The 16,812-nt window shown below is 44.6% G+C and overlaps 1 protein-coding gene across 3 annotated transcripts in view; it reads left to right on the forward strand.

Moving 5' to 3' along the window:
* Positions 1–2,629: 2,629 nt before the first annotated feature.
* The window catches only part of Foxn3 (forkhead box N3), a 336,005-nt gene continuing 321,822 nt past the window's right edge, over positions 2,630–16,812 (forward strand). For all 3 annotated transcript variants that reach the window (XM_004649345.2, XM_045153943.1, XM_004649346.3), the window contains exon 1: positions 2,630–2,814. The gene's annotated coding sequence lies outside the window, so the exon portion shown is untranslated. The remainder of the gene's footprint in view (positions 2,815–16,812) is intronic.

Below are 16,812 nucleotides of genomic sequence, written 5' to 3' on the forward strand. Positions count from 1 at the left end.
CTACTTATGTCCATTTTTAGAAGTACAAGGAGCCACCTTCTGAGCATACAAATACCATTTCTCCAATTGGAGATTTTTGAGTGTTCATTTAACTTTGGTGGGGGGGGGGGGTGCTCAGACACACCACTGTCAACTTGAGTTGTTTTATAATGTTAAAATCAAAGTGGTCTTCCTGGCTCTGAGGAGTTCTACATTTTGGCCCTTTGCAAAACATCCTGGGGCAGCTATGATAGCCACGTCTGTGTCTTCTTGGACCTAACGTCAATCTTTTTCTTTTGTGCATGTGTTCTCCCTCTGGGGCAGATCTTCAGCTGTGAATCCACAAAGTAGATGAGTCTCTGTTCAGGAAAATGCAGAGCAAGATGTGAAATATGAAATATGAAATACAAGACATGAAATATGTAAAGCAAACTGGGTGTAGATATCTTTATGTGATCAATGACCAGACATTGATTTGTATACATAAGCAGGCTGGGACAGGGATCTTTACATAGGAGAGACAAGACATGGTCCCTCTGTGTTCACCTCTCTGTGCTGGGAAGTGACCTTGACTCACCCAGGTCATCTTCAAGTCTCTCATGCCAACCAGACCTGGTTACTTTGCATCTTGCATAACCCTCAAATTGGGCTCTTACCTGTCCCTGCCTGTCTCAATCCAGTTTTAATCGTTAGGCCATTGTTATTGCCATTGTCTTCATGATATCAGCCTACACCATTATCCTGACCCCAGCCAGAAACAGATGTCTCCTCTGGTGCCCTCTGACCAGCAGAAATGTCACGGTGCATTGAGTTGCTTGGTCTTCCCTAGTGCACTTCCTCTCTTCCTCTCCTCTCAATTTCTCCTACTCAGAGCACCATCTTTAATTGGATCTCAAACATAAAGGAGAGTAGGGCAAGTTTATTTTACAGCAGGATAATGTCATTGTACGAGTGGATGATTGAGTGATCCAAAGCTGATCACAGGTACTTGCTGGCATCGTGAAAGCACTGATGTTTGCCTCCTTCCCTCTCCCCCCAATATTCTGATTCTGTAGACCCTGGACAAAAGCCAAGAATGTGCATTCCCAAGCTCTCAGGTGATGTTGCTGCTGCTTTTCTAGAGCCCCCAGCAGCCTGAGGACCACTGGTCTGATGAATATATTCCTAGCATGCTCACAGCAACCTGCACAGGATAATGCCATTCTTTTCATTAGAGAGGTTATTGATTTGTCATTCTCTCTCTCTCTCTCTCTCTCTCTCTCTCTCTCTCTCTCTCTCTCTCTCTCTCTGTGTGTGTGTGTGTGTGTGTGTGTGTGTTGTATGCAAGCAAATGTGTGTGCCCATGAAATACCCCATGTGACTGCCTGCCTGTAGTGGCTGGGGTAAAATGCAGGGTGCCCCACTCCATCACTCTCTCCTGTCTATCCTGCCCATTCTTGTTCATTTTTATTTATGTATTTGAGAGTGACAGACAGAGAGAGAAAGAGGCAGATAGAGAGAGAAAGAGAGAATGGGCGCACCAGGGCCTCCAGCCACTGCAAACGAACTCCAGACGCGTGCGCCCCCTTGTGCATCTGGCTAACATGGGTCCTGGGGAAAAGAGCCTCCTTCACAGGCAAGCCCTTAACCGCTAAGCCATCTCTCCAGCCCCTCTCCTGCCCATTCTTATTTGAGCCAAAGTCATGACTCATCCAAAAGCTTGCTGCTTTTTCGCAAACTCTAATGGGGAGCTCCCTCAATTTTGGGGGGTCTCTGTTCCTCTATGGGACTAGGGATGCGGGTGCATGTGGCCATGTCCACCTGTATGTGGGTCCTGGAGATTGAACCCAAGCAGTCTCTCGGGCCTGTTCAATCCCTCACGCCTGCATAGGAAGTGCTCTTAAGTGCTGAGCCATCCCTCCATCCCTGATTTAACATTCTTAAGGCCTAGAATTAAAAACAAAAAAAACCTCCATCAGAAATTATTATGCCATCTATCTCATATACCAGCTTTCCTATATTGCAGTGTTATTATCTGGCTGTGGCCCAATAACTTGCAGGACTAGAACCAGTACAATTTCATTCTACAAAACTTCTAGAAAAGTCATTGCCTGGCTGGAGAGAGTGCTTGCCTACAAAGTCTAAGGACCCAGGTCTGACTCCCCAGAACCCACATAGGCCAGATGCACATTGTGGCACATGCGTCTGGAATTCATTTGCAGTGGCTAGAGGCCCTGTTACACCCATTCTCTCCCTCCCTCCCTCTCTGACTCTCTCTCTCTCATAAATAAATAAAAATAAAATAAAATGTTTTTTTTTAACATCATTGTAGACTGTGGGTCAAAGCTCACTGGTGGGGTGGAACACTGTTTTGAATGCTTCATGACATGAGGCTGATGTTTCTTGTTCGATTGACAAGTGTTTCAGAAGCAGCTATAGTAAAAGAAACTGACTGCACAAATGTCTCCGTGGCAGCTGTAGTAAGACCAAATAATCTCACAATGTCTATGACATATATACTCCGACGTCTGGGTCCTCATGTGCCCCATGAAGCAGTTTCAAAAACACTCCATCCTGAAGGCCTGAGTCCTTCAATAGCCATCCTAGAAGTAAGAAGTACTGTGGCAATTGGCTTTTCCAATGAAGTATCTCATTTTCTAGGGTCAAGCCAAAAAAAAAAAAAAAAGACAGTGGCCGTGAGGACCTCTGCTGCTTGACTGGAATCTGGTCCTGCCTCTGCTCCTCTCCCCCCGCCGCCGGGAGCGTCGTCTCGGGGTCATGGAGGCGCCCTCGTCTTTGCTGTGACCGCAGCTGGAGCAATGCTGACCTCGATTTCCTGGACCCATTCTGACTCAGGTAACACACTTTGCGGTCCCTTTCCCAGCCACTACACCTTAGTAGATTGCATTGATCAGGGAAATACCAACACTATATTTAAATGCAAATGCCCAATTGATTGTTTCTCCATCTGTTGGTATCCGCCCCCGCCCCAATCTTCTTAATGATCAATTTATGTATCTGATCAGACTGACAATGTAGTCAAATCTAATTTAGGCATTAGGATGATTGAAAACCTTGAATCATGTCTTTATTTAAAATTCTGGTGTGTGTTAGATGCACAAGGCCACTGGCAAGAACTTTGCTGTAGTTGCCTCTAAATTATCTTCTTTCCTAGAATGCCATGTTATTTGTATTCATTTTTTTTTTTTCCTAATGTTGAACCTTTCTGTTGGGCTGGGTAAGCATTGAGTATCTGTTTTATACTCCAGAGACAGATGGGGTTGAAGCAGTACGAAGCTGGGTTTTATCCTCGGGGAGATGCCAGTGTTGCCATGATCACCGGGTCATAACAAAACAAAATGGCAGGTGGCAGAGCTCCACTCAGAGTCAAGCTGGATACTAACTGTACTTTGCTTCAAGGATTTGAGGCTTCTAGGATTGAGGCTGAAATAATTAGGGAAGAATTTGTGGACCCAGAAATGTCTCTGATGGCTTTGTCTCCGAAAATAGCTGAGACAGGAGAGTGACGTGGCACCCCAATGGCAAGACACGACAGAGCCCACTGTGAGCCCACCTGGTGGGGGCCTAATATCTTTTGAGGTCTCTGATCCTCTGTCCCAGCCAGAGCCAGGACTCCCTCGGGGCTTTTGTCTCTTAAAGGATTCTGGAGTAGAGCCTCTTAGGGAAACCCCACTGTCCTGTGACAGAGGGGTCTTGCTTATCTATCTGGGGACACTGGCCACTGTTGGCCAGCTTGGGCATGGTATTCGCCTTGCTGGTCTTTTCTGTCTCTCTGGGCCTGTCGTTCTCCTGCTTTCCTACCTGAGTATTGGCTCTTCTGTCGCACACTTGCCTCCCTTCCCTCCAAGCGCTGCCTCACACTCATGACGTGACCGTGCCACGAAGCACAAGCCAAGAATGGGAGTTTATAAGGTAACGTGCAGGATGTGTCTGGAACGTTCAAAAGACTGAATTTGCAAGGCTCTCAAGGCCAAAATCAGGGCGGGCCACAGCTGAGGATAGGGGAGCCAGATGTCCTGAGTAATTTGGAGGTCCTGCCCACACCTCACTCTTTTCTAGTGTTGTTTTGACTACTCTCTCTCTCTCTCTCTGTGTGTGTGTGTGTGTGTGTGTATGTGTGTGTGTTGAGAGTACACATGGGTATGCAGATTGAATGTGGATGAGTGTTTACGTATGTGTGCCAGCGTGTGTAGAGGCCAGAGATTGGCATTGGGTGTCATCCACCTCAGTTGCTCTCTACCTTGTTTGGTTGTTGTTGTTGATTCGAGGCCGAGTCTTACTATATAGCCCAGGCGGACCTAGAGCTCACTCTGTCATCCAGGCTTGTTTCGAACTCGTAGTGATCCACCTACCTCAGCCTCCTGAGTGCTGGGATTAAAGATGTGTGCCACCATGCTGGGCTCTGCTTTGTTTTTTTTATTTTTTTTAATTTTTTGGTTTTTCGAGGTAGGGTCTCACTCTAGCCCAGGCTGACCTGGAATTTACTCTGTAGTCTCGGGGTGGCCTTGAACTCACAGTGATCCTCCTACCTTTGCCTCCCGAGTGCTGGGATTAAGTGCATGCGCCACCACTCCCGGCTCTGCTTTATTTTTTGATACAGGATCTTTCACTGAACCTAGAACTCACCAATTTGGATAAACTAGCTAGTCAGTGAGCCCTGGGGATCCTCTAGTCCCTGCTTTGCCAGCGCTGAAGTTAAAGACACCATGCTTGGCATTTTATGTGAGTGCTGAGGACCCAAACTCAGGTCCCCAGGCTTGTGCAGCAAGCACTTGATCTCCCAAGGCGCCGTCTCCCCAGCCCCAGAGCACACGTTTCAGCGTCCCTCGGGCAGGTTTCATGGAAGTTTCAGTGTCCCTTGGGCAGGTTTCATGGAAGTAAGTTTCAGCGTCCCTCGGTGAGCTTGTTCACTCGTCTCTGTTGCAAAGGGCGGTTTCTGCACTAAGGCGAATGAATGAGAACATCGGGCAGGTACGACGGAAATCATGACCATTTACCACCTGACCGCTCACAAAAGTCTGCCAGCTCCTGACCGAAACAGTTTGCAGAGACATGAGGGCCTGGGGAGGCGGCCCCGTGGATGATGCCTTTGCCCCTCAAGCCTGAATAGCTGAGTTCAGTCCTCCCCAGAGCCCATGTGAACAAGGCAGGAGCTGAGGTGGGCTTCTGTAACCCCAGCAGCTGATGGTAAGCTGGGAGGAGGAGACAAGACCACTATCAGCTCAAGATCCAGAGAAGAGAAATCCTGCCTTCAGCAAGGTGGGAAGGCAGTTTGTTCTTCTGACCTCTACACGTGCGTGTGGCACATGTGTACCTACACTCCCACATACACAAGAACATGCACACTTTTTTTTTTGAGGTGTGAGACTTTCAGAAAAAATTTTGTTTATTTTTATTTATTCATTTGAGAGTGAGAGAGAGAGAGAAAGAGGCAGAGAGAATGGGCGCTCCAGGGCCTCCAGCCACTGCAAACAAACTCCAGACGCGTGCGTCCCCTTGTGCATCTGGCTAACGTGGGTCCTGGGGAATCGAACCTCCAACCGGGGTCCTTAGGCTTCACAGGTAAGCCCTTAACCGCTAAGTCATCTCTCCAGCCGGAGGTATGAGACTTTTTCCCCATTAAAAAAAAAAAAAAACACCGGGCCGGGCATGGTGGCATGCATCTTTAATCCCAACACTCATGAAACAGAGGTAGGAGGATCACTGAGTTTTGAGGCCACTGAGATTACACAGTGAATTCCAGGTCAGCCTGGTCTAGAGTGAGACCCTACCTCGAAAAACCAGAAAGAAGAAAGGGAGGAAGGAAGGAAGGAGGAAATTTTCTAGATTGAGATGGAATCACACTCTTAGTTGGATTTCCACATATCTCTGTAACATCTAGTTAAATTAGATACATCTCTGAGGCCATTTCATTTCAGGCACCTACATGCACTATTATTCCTGTATTAAAATGAGGCATCCAGGTTTCTTGAAGTAGCCTAAGCATTGGAATAGATCAGCACCAAATTAAACGAACCTTGCACTTTGAGGTATTTTCTTTTTTCTGGGCACTGGATGTGAGCTATCTTATTTTAAAGCAAATACATTTTTTTTTTGTTTTAAACCAAGTAAGCATTCTTGAAGGCTTACCATGAGTAAGCTAAGACATTTAAGCTTGGCAATGTTTTTCCTCAATCTGGTAGGATTTTATGATACTGTGAATGAAAACTACGGGAGGAGTTGGAGGTGTGTGTTCCATTCTTACTAGCTGGCTGAGGTAAAGAAGGCTGTGGAGGGCTGGAGAGATGGCTTAGCGGTTAAGCGCTTGCTTGTAAAGCCTAAGGACCCATGTAAGCCAGATGCACAAGGTGGCGCATACATCTGGAGTTTGTTTGCAGTGGCTGGAGGCCTCGGCACGCCCATTCTGTCTGTCTCTCTGCCTCTTTCTCTGTCTGTCGCTCTCAAATAAATAAAAATAAACAAAGAAAACTAAAAAATAAAAATAAAAATAAAAAAGAAGGAGAAGACTGTGGAATAGTAGGATTAAAACTACATCCTGGGGCAGGGTGTGGGGGCTAGGCTGTAGTGAAGTAGGTAGTGTGCTTGCCTAACATGCACAAAGCCTTAGATTCTATTCTTAACATACATGATCCTAGCATTGAAGGGTGGAGGCAGGAGGATCAGAAATTTAAGGTCACCCTCAGCTACATAGTAAGTTGGAAACCAGCCAGAGCTACATGAGATCTTGCCTCCAGAAAAAGCAAAAGCAAAAACAAAACAAAACAAACAAACACACACACACAAAAAAAAAAAAAAACAAAACCAGGGCCTGGAGAGATGGTTCATTGGTTAAAGTCACTTGCTTGCAAAGTTTGCCAGCCCAGGTTCAACTGCCCAGCACCCACATAAAGCCAGATGATAAGTGGCATCTATGATCCTAATGTGCCTACAACAGAAGAGGAGCCAAGAGACTCCAAATCTCATGGGCCAGCTAGTCTGACATTTGTTTGCAGCAGCAATAGATTCTGTCTCAAAAGAAGGTGGATGGCTGGAGAGATGGCTTAGCATCAAAGGCACTTGCCTACAAAGCCAAAGGACTAGGGTCCGATTCCCTAGTACCCACATAAAGCCTGATGCACAAGGAGGCGCATGCATCTGGAGTTCACTTGCAGTGACTGGTGCATCCATTCTCTCTCTCTCTCTCTCTCTCTCTCTCTTTCTCTCTCTCTCCAAAATAAACAAATAAATCTTTTTGTAACAAAAGGTGAAGCATAGACACCTCAAAGTTGTCCTCTGACTCCACATGTACTCCCTGAAACATGTGCCCCCCCCAGTCCAGAAGCTCCTGAGAACTCAGGACTGAAGCAGATTTAATGCACACCTACTACGGCTCAGGGAATTTTGTGGAAGAGGGGGCGGGAAGATTTAAGAGCCACAGATTGGGAGGGAATATCCAGGGACATTGCTCCTCCTCCACAATGACTCACTGCTGCCGTCACAACTCACAACCCACACCCCATGGTGAACACCAACAACCCACTGAAAAGGGCACTCAGCAGAATGGGGACAGAGAGGAGGGAAATGATGGCACAAACACATGATGTGTCCAAAGTATATACGTAATGAAAAAAATTTAAGCCAGGCATGGTGGCACTCAGGAGGCAGAGGTAGGAGGGACCACCATGAGTTCGAGGCCACCCTGAGACTACATAGTGAATTCCAGGTCAGCTTGGGCTAGAGCGAGACCCTACCTCGAAAAACAAAACAAAACAAAATTTAAAAAGGAAAAAGAAAACCCAAAAGTGAACAAACACACCAAAAAAGAGTACATTTTAAAATCACAGAGCTTATTACAACAAAAATTGATTTGTCACTCATTCGGAGTTGGGTTGGGCAAATGTGGCTCTCCTGCGCTGTGTGTGGTGAGGTTGGAAGCCCCTTCCAGCCTGGGAGAATTACTTCTCCACACCTGGCATCCTGGTTGCTGTGCCGTGAAAATCGGTTAGGAATTGCATGCATTCTTAAATGCCTTTGACTAGAAGGAACTCCAGCCACTTCTACAGTCTTTTGACTTAGAATTAGTCACATGATTCGCTTCGTACCCGGAAGTCAGGACAGAGGAGTGTCTGAGGGTCCCCAGCGCTCTGTGACACTACTCAGCATGGGAAAGCCCCCGCTTTTCCTGTCTGCGCTTGCTCTTTCTGAAAGGATGATTAATCCAACCCTATGTATCCCCACATAGTTCATGAAAGGCACACACAAGACAGCTGAAAGAGCTGAGCAGGTGTGATCTTAGCTCTCAGGAGAGAGAGGCAGGAGGAGCAGGAGTTCAAGGCCAGGCTCAGCTACATAGCAAGTTCACAGCCAGCCTGGGCTAGACCCTGCCTTAAAAAAAAAAGAAAGAAAGAAGGAAATAAAAGGAGGTGGGGCCTAACCATAACCACAGACCAATTAGCTTACAGAATTCTTTCTGTAGGTTTTTTATTTTTTTTTTGAAGCAAGCCCAAAAAGACTGCATTTGTTTTTTTTTATTCGAGAGTAAGAGTGAGGGCAAGAGCAAGAATGAGCACACATGAGAGAGAATTGGCATGCCAGGGCCTCCAGCCACTCAACCAAACTCCAGATGTGAGCGCCCCCTTGTGAGCATGTGCGGCCTTGCATACGTTCATCACTATGCGTCTGGCTTACGTGGGACCTGGAGAGTTGAACATGAGTCCTTGGGCCTTGCAAGCCAGCACTTTAACCACTAGGCCATCTCTCCAGCCCCAAGAATGCTATATCTTTAAAAAGTATTTTATTCATTTATTTGAGAGAGAGAGAGAGAGATGAGGGAGGCAGATAGAGAAGATGGGCATGCCAGTGCTTCTAGCCACTGGAAATACACTCTAGATGCATGTGCCACCTTGGCTTATGTGGGTCCTGGGGAATCGAACCTGGGTCCTTTGGCTTTACAAACAAATGCCTTAACTACTAAGCCGTCTCTCTAGCTTCCCCAGAATACTATATATTTTCAAAAATATTTTCTTTTCTTTCTTTATTTATTTGAGAGAGAGAAAGAAGCAGAGAGAGAGAGGAGAGAGAGAGAGAGAGAGAGAGAGAGAGAGGAGGGGGAAGGGAGAAAATGGGCATGCCAGGGCCTCCAGCCATTGCGAATGAACTCCACACGCATGCGCCACCTTGTGAAGCTGGCTTACATGGGTACTGGGATTTGAACCTGGGTCCTCAGGCTTCTCAGGCAAGCACCTTAACCACTAAGCTGACCTCTCCAGCCTTCCTATATTACTATATATTTTTTTAAAAACTATCTACTCACAAGATTTTATTTTGTAATTTCCTTGAATCTAAACACACAGAGTCAAAAGCAACAACCACTGAAAAATGAGTCAGACGTAGAAGAGTCATTAGTTGCATTACTGGTTTCAAGAACCTCTCTCCCCCAGAATTATACATGTGTTTCTAAATGTACAGAGAAAACGAAAGGAATCCCATCATGAAAGAAAAATTAGATGGAAATTTCTAATCCTATCTCATAAACAATATAGAAATAACTTTAAAATATTCTGCTTTAAGCATGCATTTAATTTGTGCTCTGGGAACCAAATAGTGTTGCCAAGATAGAACATTCTAATAATGATTTATGTAAATTTATTTGTACAAAGTAATGGTGTAGTTGCCTATAGCAAATTGCTCGGGATATGAAATGACATTTATGCGGTCTTCCCCACCCCTCTCTGAATGAATATAATGGAGAAAAATGAGAGACTCCAGAAAAGAGAAAAGAAACTCAAGTTCAAAATGGAGTCTGGTGTCTCAAGAGACAGGGACCATGGGCAAAGCTGGTCTGTAGATTTCCTGTGACCTTCTCATTATTCAAAACAAGAGTGTTTGGAGGCCAGAGCCCTCTGTCTTAGGGATCAGAAACTATGCAGACCCTCTGAGACTAGCCAGCCTTAAGCCCTGCATCCTTGCAACTTGGAAGCAAACAAGTCATATATAATTAAAAATGAGCAATTAATCAGTTGCTAGTTACTTGTTACCAGGAAAAGTTATGCATGAATCATGAATGGAACCCAAATGTTAAAAAAAAAAACTCTCCCAAGAAGTGACTTCTAGACCTACAAGGAGTTTTTCTAATGACTGCCCAGTTTGCACCTTTGATAATGGCTCTGGATGCTTCCTGGAAACACTGAATTAAGTGAAACCCATGAATATTTGAAGCCACGCCTACATGACACCATATGTAAATGAAGCAGGAGGGTTTTTGGATACTCACTGTGGCCATGTCACTATCTACTATAATTTTGTATGATTTGTGCTACTTGGGAGAGGAATGAGGGTAATATATTCATTTTACGAGACATTTGATTGTTTTCAGAAAGTGTCTCGCTATCTCACTTGCATGTCACGATCACTTTTGTGAGGTAGGTGAGTTTTTCCCTGTGCGTCAGGAAACTTGAGGCCATGGAAGGCACACAGGCGACATGAGGAGGGCAGGACACAGCTTCCACACCAGCATTGGCCTTCTTGTCATTTCCAGCTCCCGGCCAAGGGCTGGGGACTCTGGGGAGCCTGCTTTACTTAAGACAGGTTCTGACTAAAGTAAGCCCTTGTGGAACTGAGCTCGCTGTCCTGAGTGGACCAGTTTTAGCTAATGGCGCAGAATGACCTTGCTACCTGGTCTTTGACTGTCCTGGAGCAAGGACCGAGGGCCCAGGAAGGTATAAAGCTCAGTGGGACTCTTTCCAACTGAATGAAGCAACGCTGGCTTCCAGAAAAGAGGGAATAGCTTGAGTTTCAACAGCATCACTTACAAATGTAGATTTAAAAAAATACTTCCAACTTAATATATGAGCGTCTCCTCTCCCCCACCCCCATTCAACTGGGGACCCTCCTCTCTCAAGGAAGTCCTTCCTGTTTCGTGCCCTCACTCCTTTTTGTCCTCCTCTGTCCTTCATGCCAAAATGCTGGGCTCATGTGGTGTCAGCAACCACCGAGGGGTCATGAGTGCCCCAGTCAGTTCATTTCAGGAGAGTGTCCCACAGCACACGTGTCCACCTTGTGACTCTCCCGTTCTTTCCCCTGGCCCTCTTCCACAGTGTTCCCTGAGCCCTGAAGGGTGGGTTACAAGCCTCCTTTAGTGTTGATCTCCGGACAGCCTCTCATTTTCTGCTTTGGTGCGTTTTGAGTTTCCTCGGTGTCTACTGCCATTTCCATCGAGAAGGTTCCCTGGCTAGCAGTGAGAGCAGCACTCATCCTCAATCCGCCACTTTTGCAAATGTCCCCTGGCAGCTGCAATGGAGCTCACGCGTCCAGTGCCACACATTCAGCTTTCTCTCATCACTTTGATGAGTCTTGGGGCCATCTGTAAAAAGCAGGTTCTCTAACCAAAAATGAGAGCCCCATTGATCAAAGGGCATAGACATATACATCTAGGGGGCTGGAGAGATGGTTTAGTGGTTAATCACTTGCCTGTGAACCCCAAGGACTCAGGTTCGAGGTGTGATTCCCCAGTACCCACGTAAACCAGATACATAAGGTGACACATGCATCTGCTGTTCGTTTGCAGTGGCTGGAGGCCCTGGTGCGCCCATTCTTGCTCTCCCTCTGCCTCTTTCTCTCTCTCTCTCTCTGTCACTCTCAAATAAATAAATAAATAAATAAATAATATACATCTAGAAGGCTTTTTGATGGGTACAATGTCTCCATTCAAATGTTGACTTAAAAATTGTTGCTTCTACAAAAATAAGTCAGGAGGTATCACCATACCTGATTTTAACCTATAGTACAGAGGCATAGTAACAAAAACAGCATGGTACTGGCACAAAAGCAGATATGTAGATCAATGGAACAGAATAGAGGACCCAGATATAAGTCCAGGTAGCTATATCCACCTGATAGTTGATAAAAATGCCAAAAATACTCATTGGAAAAAAGACAGCCTCTTCAGCAAATGGTGCTGGGAAAACTGGATATGTATCTGCAGAAGGATGAAAATAGATTCTTCTCTCTCTCCGTGCACAAGAATTAAATCCAAACGGACTAAAGACCTTAACATCAGACCTGAAACTCTGAAATTGCTAGAGGAAAAAGTAGGGGAAACCCTTCAACATATTGATCTTGGCAAAGACTTTCTGAATATAACCCCAATTGCTCAGGCAATAAAACCACAGATTAACCACTGGGACCTCATGAAATTACAAAGATTTTGTACTGTGAATAAAGCAAAGAGGCAACCTACAGAATGGGAAAACAATCTTTGCCAGCTATATATCCAATAGAGAATTAATATCTAGTATATACAAAGAACTCAAAAGGTTAAATAATAAGAAATCAAACAAGCCAATTAAAAATGGGCTATGGAGCTAAATAGGAAGTTCACAAAAGAAAAATATGGATGGCATATAAGCATCTAAAACAATGTTCTACATCCCTAGTCATCAGGGAAATGCAGATTAAAACTACATTGAGATTCCATCTCACTCCTGTCAGATTGGCCACCATCATGAAAACAAATGATCATAAATGCTGGCAGGGATGTGGAAAAAGAGGAACCCTTCTACACAGTTGGTGGGAATGCAATCTGGTCCAGCCATTGTGGAAATCAGTGTGGAGGTTCCTAAGACAGCTAAAAACTGATCTACCATATGACCCAGCTATAGCACTCCTAGGCTTATATCCTAAGGATTCATCATATTTCCTTAGAAGTACATGCTCAACCATGTTTACTGCCACTGAATTCATAATAGCTAAGAAATGGAACCAGTCTAGATGTCCCTCAACTGATGAGTGGATAATGAAGATGTGGCACATTTATACAATGGAGTTCTACTAAGCAGTAAAGAGAAATGAAGTTATGAAATTTGCAGGAAAATGGATGGATCTGGAAAGGATTATACTAAGTGAGGTAACCCAGGCCCAGAAAGCCAAGTGCCGCATGTTCTCCCTCATATGTGGATCCTAGCCACAGATAATTGGGCTTCTGTGTGAGAAGGAAAATACTCAGTAGCAAAGGCCAAGAATCTTCTCTTTTCAGATGGCAGTGACTTTGGGACAACTCAGAAGGTATCATAGTGCTGGAAAGAAGTGACTGGAGTACTGAGTAACATCTCGATCACACGTTCCAAGACTCAGGGTCTAATGCGGAAGAGGTGGTGGAAAGAATGTAAGAGCCAAAGGAAGGGTACAACTGTGTACAACGTGCTCCCTCCAGACAAAATGGCCTGGATATCCATGACCTCACAGTGTCTGACACTACCTACACAAGAACATCATAAGAGAAAGAAAATATCATGACATCAAAATAAAAGAGAGACTGATTGAGATGGGGAGGGGATATGATGGCGAATGGAATTTCGAAGGGGAAAGTGGGGGGGGGGGCAGGGAGGATATTACCATGGGATACTTTTTATAATCATGGAAAATGTTAATAAAAATTGAGAAAAAAAATTGTTGCTACTGGCCAGGAGTGGTGGCGCATGCCTTTAATCCCCACACTCAGGAGGCAGAGGTAGGAGGATCGCCATGAGTTTGAGGCCACCCTGAGACTACATAGTGAATAGGTCAGCCTGGGCCAGAGTAAGAATTTACCTCGAAAAACCAAAACAACAACAAAACAAAAAAATTGCTTCTGGTTTCAGGGTGAGGTTTCAGGGAAGACCTATCGCCATTGTTTCACAGCCAGGCCCTTCTGCTTCCTAAACAAATGATCTCAGGCAGGATTTCTAATCCTCATTTTCCCTTCTATAAAATAGGCATAATGATATTTTTCTTATGGAGATACTGTGAGAATTCAATAATTCTTATGAAGTACTGGACATGATGCTCAGCAGACACTAAATATTCATTTTATGGTAGCCCCTAAAATAATTATTCTAGGACTGGAGGGATGGCTTAGTAGTTAAGCTGTTTGCCTGAAAAGCCAAAGGACCTCAGTTTGATTGCCCAGGACCCACATAAGCCAGGTGCACAAGGTGGTACATGTGTCTGGAGTTTGTTTGCAGTGGCTGGAGGCCCTGGCACAGCCATTCTCTCTTTCTCTCCCTCCCTCCTCCCTTTTTCTCTCTGTCAAATAAATAAAAATAAAATATTTTTTTAAAAAATGATTATTCTAGTTGTCATTACTTAAGAATGTATGGGTCATACTGATAATTGTGACACTGAGTATATATCTTTTTAAATATTTTAGTTATTTATTTATTTTAGAGAGAGAGAAAGAGAATCTTCTAACCATCGCAAATGAACTCCCGATACATGCGCCACCTTGTACATCTGGCTTACGTGGGTACTGGGGAATTGAACTTGGGTTGTTAGGTTTCACAGGCAAGTGCCTCAAATGCCAAGCCATCTCTCCAGCTCCTGAAATATATCTTTAAATGAGATTTGATCTAAAAGATGTTAAGATCAGTTGTTCTGAGCACAGAAAGATAACAAAATGAATATGAGAATTCATTTACTTTTTCATTTACCAAACAGCTCTTGGGATTCAAAGCCCTTTGTAAGCTGTTTACAAAGGTCAAAGAGGCCAAGCGTGGTGGCACATGCCTTTAATCCCAGCACTTGAGAAGCAGAAGTAGGAGGATTGCTGAGAGTTCAAGGCCACCCTGAGTCCACACAGTGAATTCCAGGTCAGCCTGAGCTAGAGTGAGACCCTAACTAAAAAAAAAAAAATCGAAAAGTTCAGATGATCTTCTCTTGACGGATGAGGGAGTTTGTCTGATTATTTTATATCTGTCTCAGGATTTTTCTTTTTCTTTTTTATTTTATTTTATTTTATTTTTTTTATTGAGGTATGGATTCACCATGTAGCCTCAGGCTGGCCTCGAACTCATGATGATCCCCCTATTTCTGCCTCCTGAGTGCTAGGATTAAAGGCATGCGCCACCACGCCCAGCTGGGCTTTTTCTTGTTAGTGTTTCTTGAATATTGCCATAAAACCATTGAGTTGATGTGTGTTTACATAGGATGTGTGGACGCGGGGCAGACCACTTTATTATGCATGGTCTCCGTCTGCCAGGAATTCAGGAATTAAGCTGTCTAAGTCCTTCTTTGTTGCTGTAAGCCCTAGTTCTGGCCCAGCGCCTGTGAGTTGGTTTCCTTCAGTGGTCATCCTGACCAGATGGAGAGCAGGTTCGAGGTGGGTGGATGGGGAGGTCTGGTCATGGCCGCTTCTGCCGCTCCTGTCCGCACAGGAGCGGATCCTCTTCACTGATGCGCTCCCAGACAGGGTGCTTAGGCCCAGGCTGAAAGGGCCAATTCCCCTTTAGAGAGAATGCGTATCTGAAGCATGGATGCTACATTCTTATCAGGCATTAAAATTGAAATAAATCAGATGTAGGATGTGTTGATGTCTTTTCTTTCTGCTTTTTTAAAAAAGTTATATAACACCATAGAAAAGGTGTATCACAATAAAATTTCTCTGAAGGAAGGTAAGGAAATGTGAAGTATTCTCAAATGAAAAGAGAACTAAGTAATAAATCCTATGAGGCTATGGATAGTTTAGTGGTAGAGCACTTGCCTAGCATATGTGAGGACTTGGGTTTGATCCCCAACTCCCCAACACCCCAAAAAATAATCCAAGATCTTGGATCCTGTCTTGTACTAGACGTTAGGGAGCCTCCGTGTAGAAGACCCAGGGAGTCTGAAGACACTCTGCTTGAGGGATGGTCTGCCAGCAGACACATAATAAACACACTTGCAGAGGGAGGTGTCCAAAGAGGAGCATATCTCCAACCTGAGGCAGTGAGGAAAGCAATTTCAAGAGTGTGAGGTCGGTACCCTTACTTGGCATATAGAAGTTGGTAATACACACCTGTCCTCAAAACTACAGTCATGTGCCCCAAAATGGCAGCGGGGAGGGCTGGAGCGATGGTTTAGTGGCTAAGTGCTTGCCTGTGAAGCCTAAGGACCCTGGTTCAAGGCTTAATTCCCCAGGACCCACGTAAGCCAGATGCACAAGGTGGTGCATGTGTCTGCAGTTCGTTTGCAGTGGATGGAGGCCCTGGTGCACCCATTTCTTTGTTTTCTCTCTCTCTCTCTCTCTGTCGCTTTCAAATCAGTAAACAAGTAAAAATAGGGCTGGAGAAATGGCTTAACGGTTAAGGCATTTGCTTGCAAAGCCAAAGGACCTTGGTTCAATTCCCCAAGACCCACATAAGCCAGACACACAAGGTAGCACATGTGTCTGGAGTTCATTTGCAGTGGCTGGAGGCCCTGGTCCACCCATTCTCTCCCTCTCTCTCTCCCTCTCTCTCTCTCTCTCTCTGTGTGTGTGTGTGTGTGTGCCTGCCTCTTTCTCTCTCAAATAAATAAATAAATAAAATTTAAAATTTAAAAATTGATTTAAAAATAAATAAAAATAAACAAAAAAATAGCATGTTAGCCAGTGATGGATTATAGCGGATCTGAAAACTCCCCATCACCTCACATTTTACTGTTCTCTCTCACCCAGCTCTGCTGAGATAAGCAACTGGCATTGTGTTTCACCTGCCTGCAGCGCTGCTTCTAATTTTTTTTCCACCCGTGACCCCCTTTTGCCCAAGCAGTATTACAGGACACTAGGTAAACAACAAATACTTACTGATAAGAAATCATAAAGAAATTTATTTTAAAACAAGGCTTTGCTATAAATACTGTTTTACCATTTATTAAAGACAAAAGCAATTTATATGCTAATGAGATGGATGTACTTAGTTACTTTTACATAAGGAATTAAATCCTAACAGGTATGGTACATTCCTCAAATCCCAACACTTGGAAGGTAGAGGCAGGAAGATCAAGAGTTCAAGGCCATCCACAGGTGTATAATGAGTTCAAGGTGAACCTTGAGATCCTGCCTCCAAAAAAATCAAAACGAGG

Source organism: Jaculus jaculus, chromosome 7 (genome assembly GCF_020740685.1).
Source record: "Jaculus jaculus isolate mJacJac1 chromosome 7, mJacJac1.mat.Y.cur, whole genome shotgun sequence".
NCBI lineage: Eukaryota > Metazoa > Chordata > Mammalia > Rodentia > Dipodidae > Jaculus > Jaculus jaculus.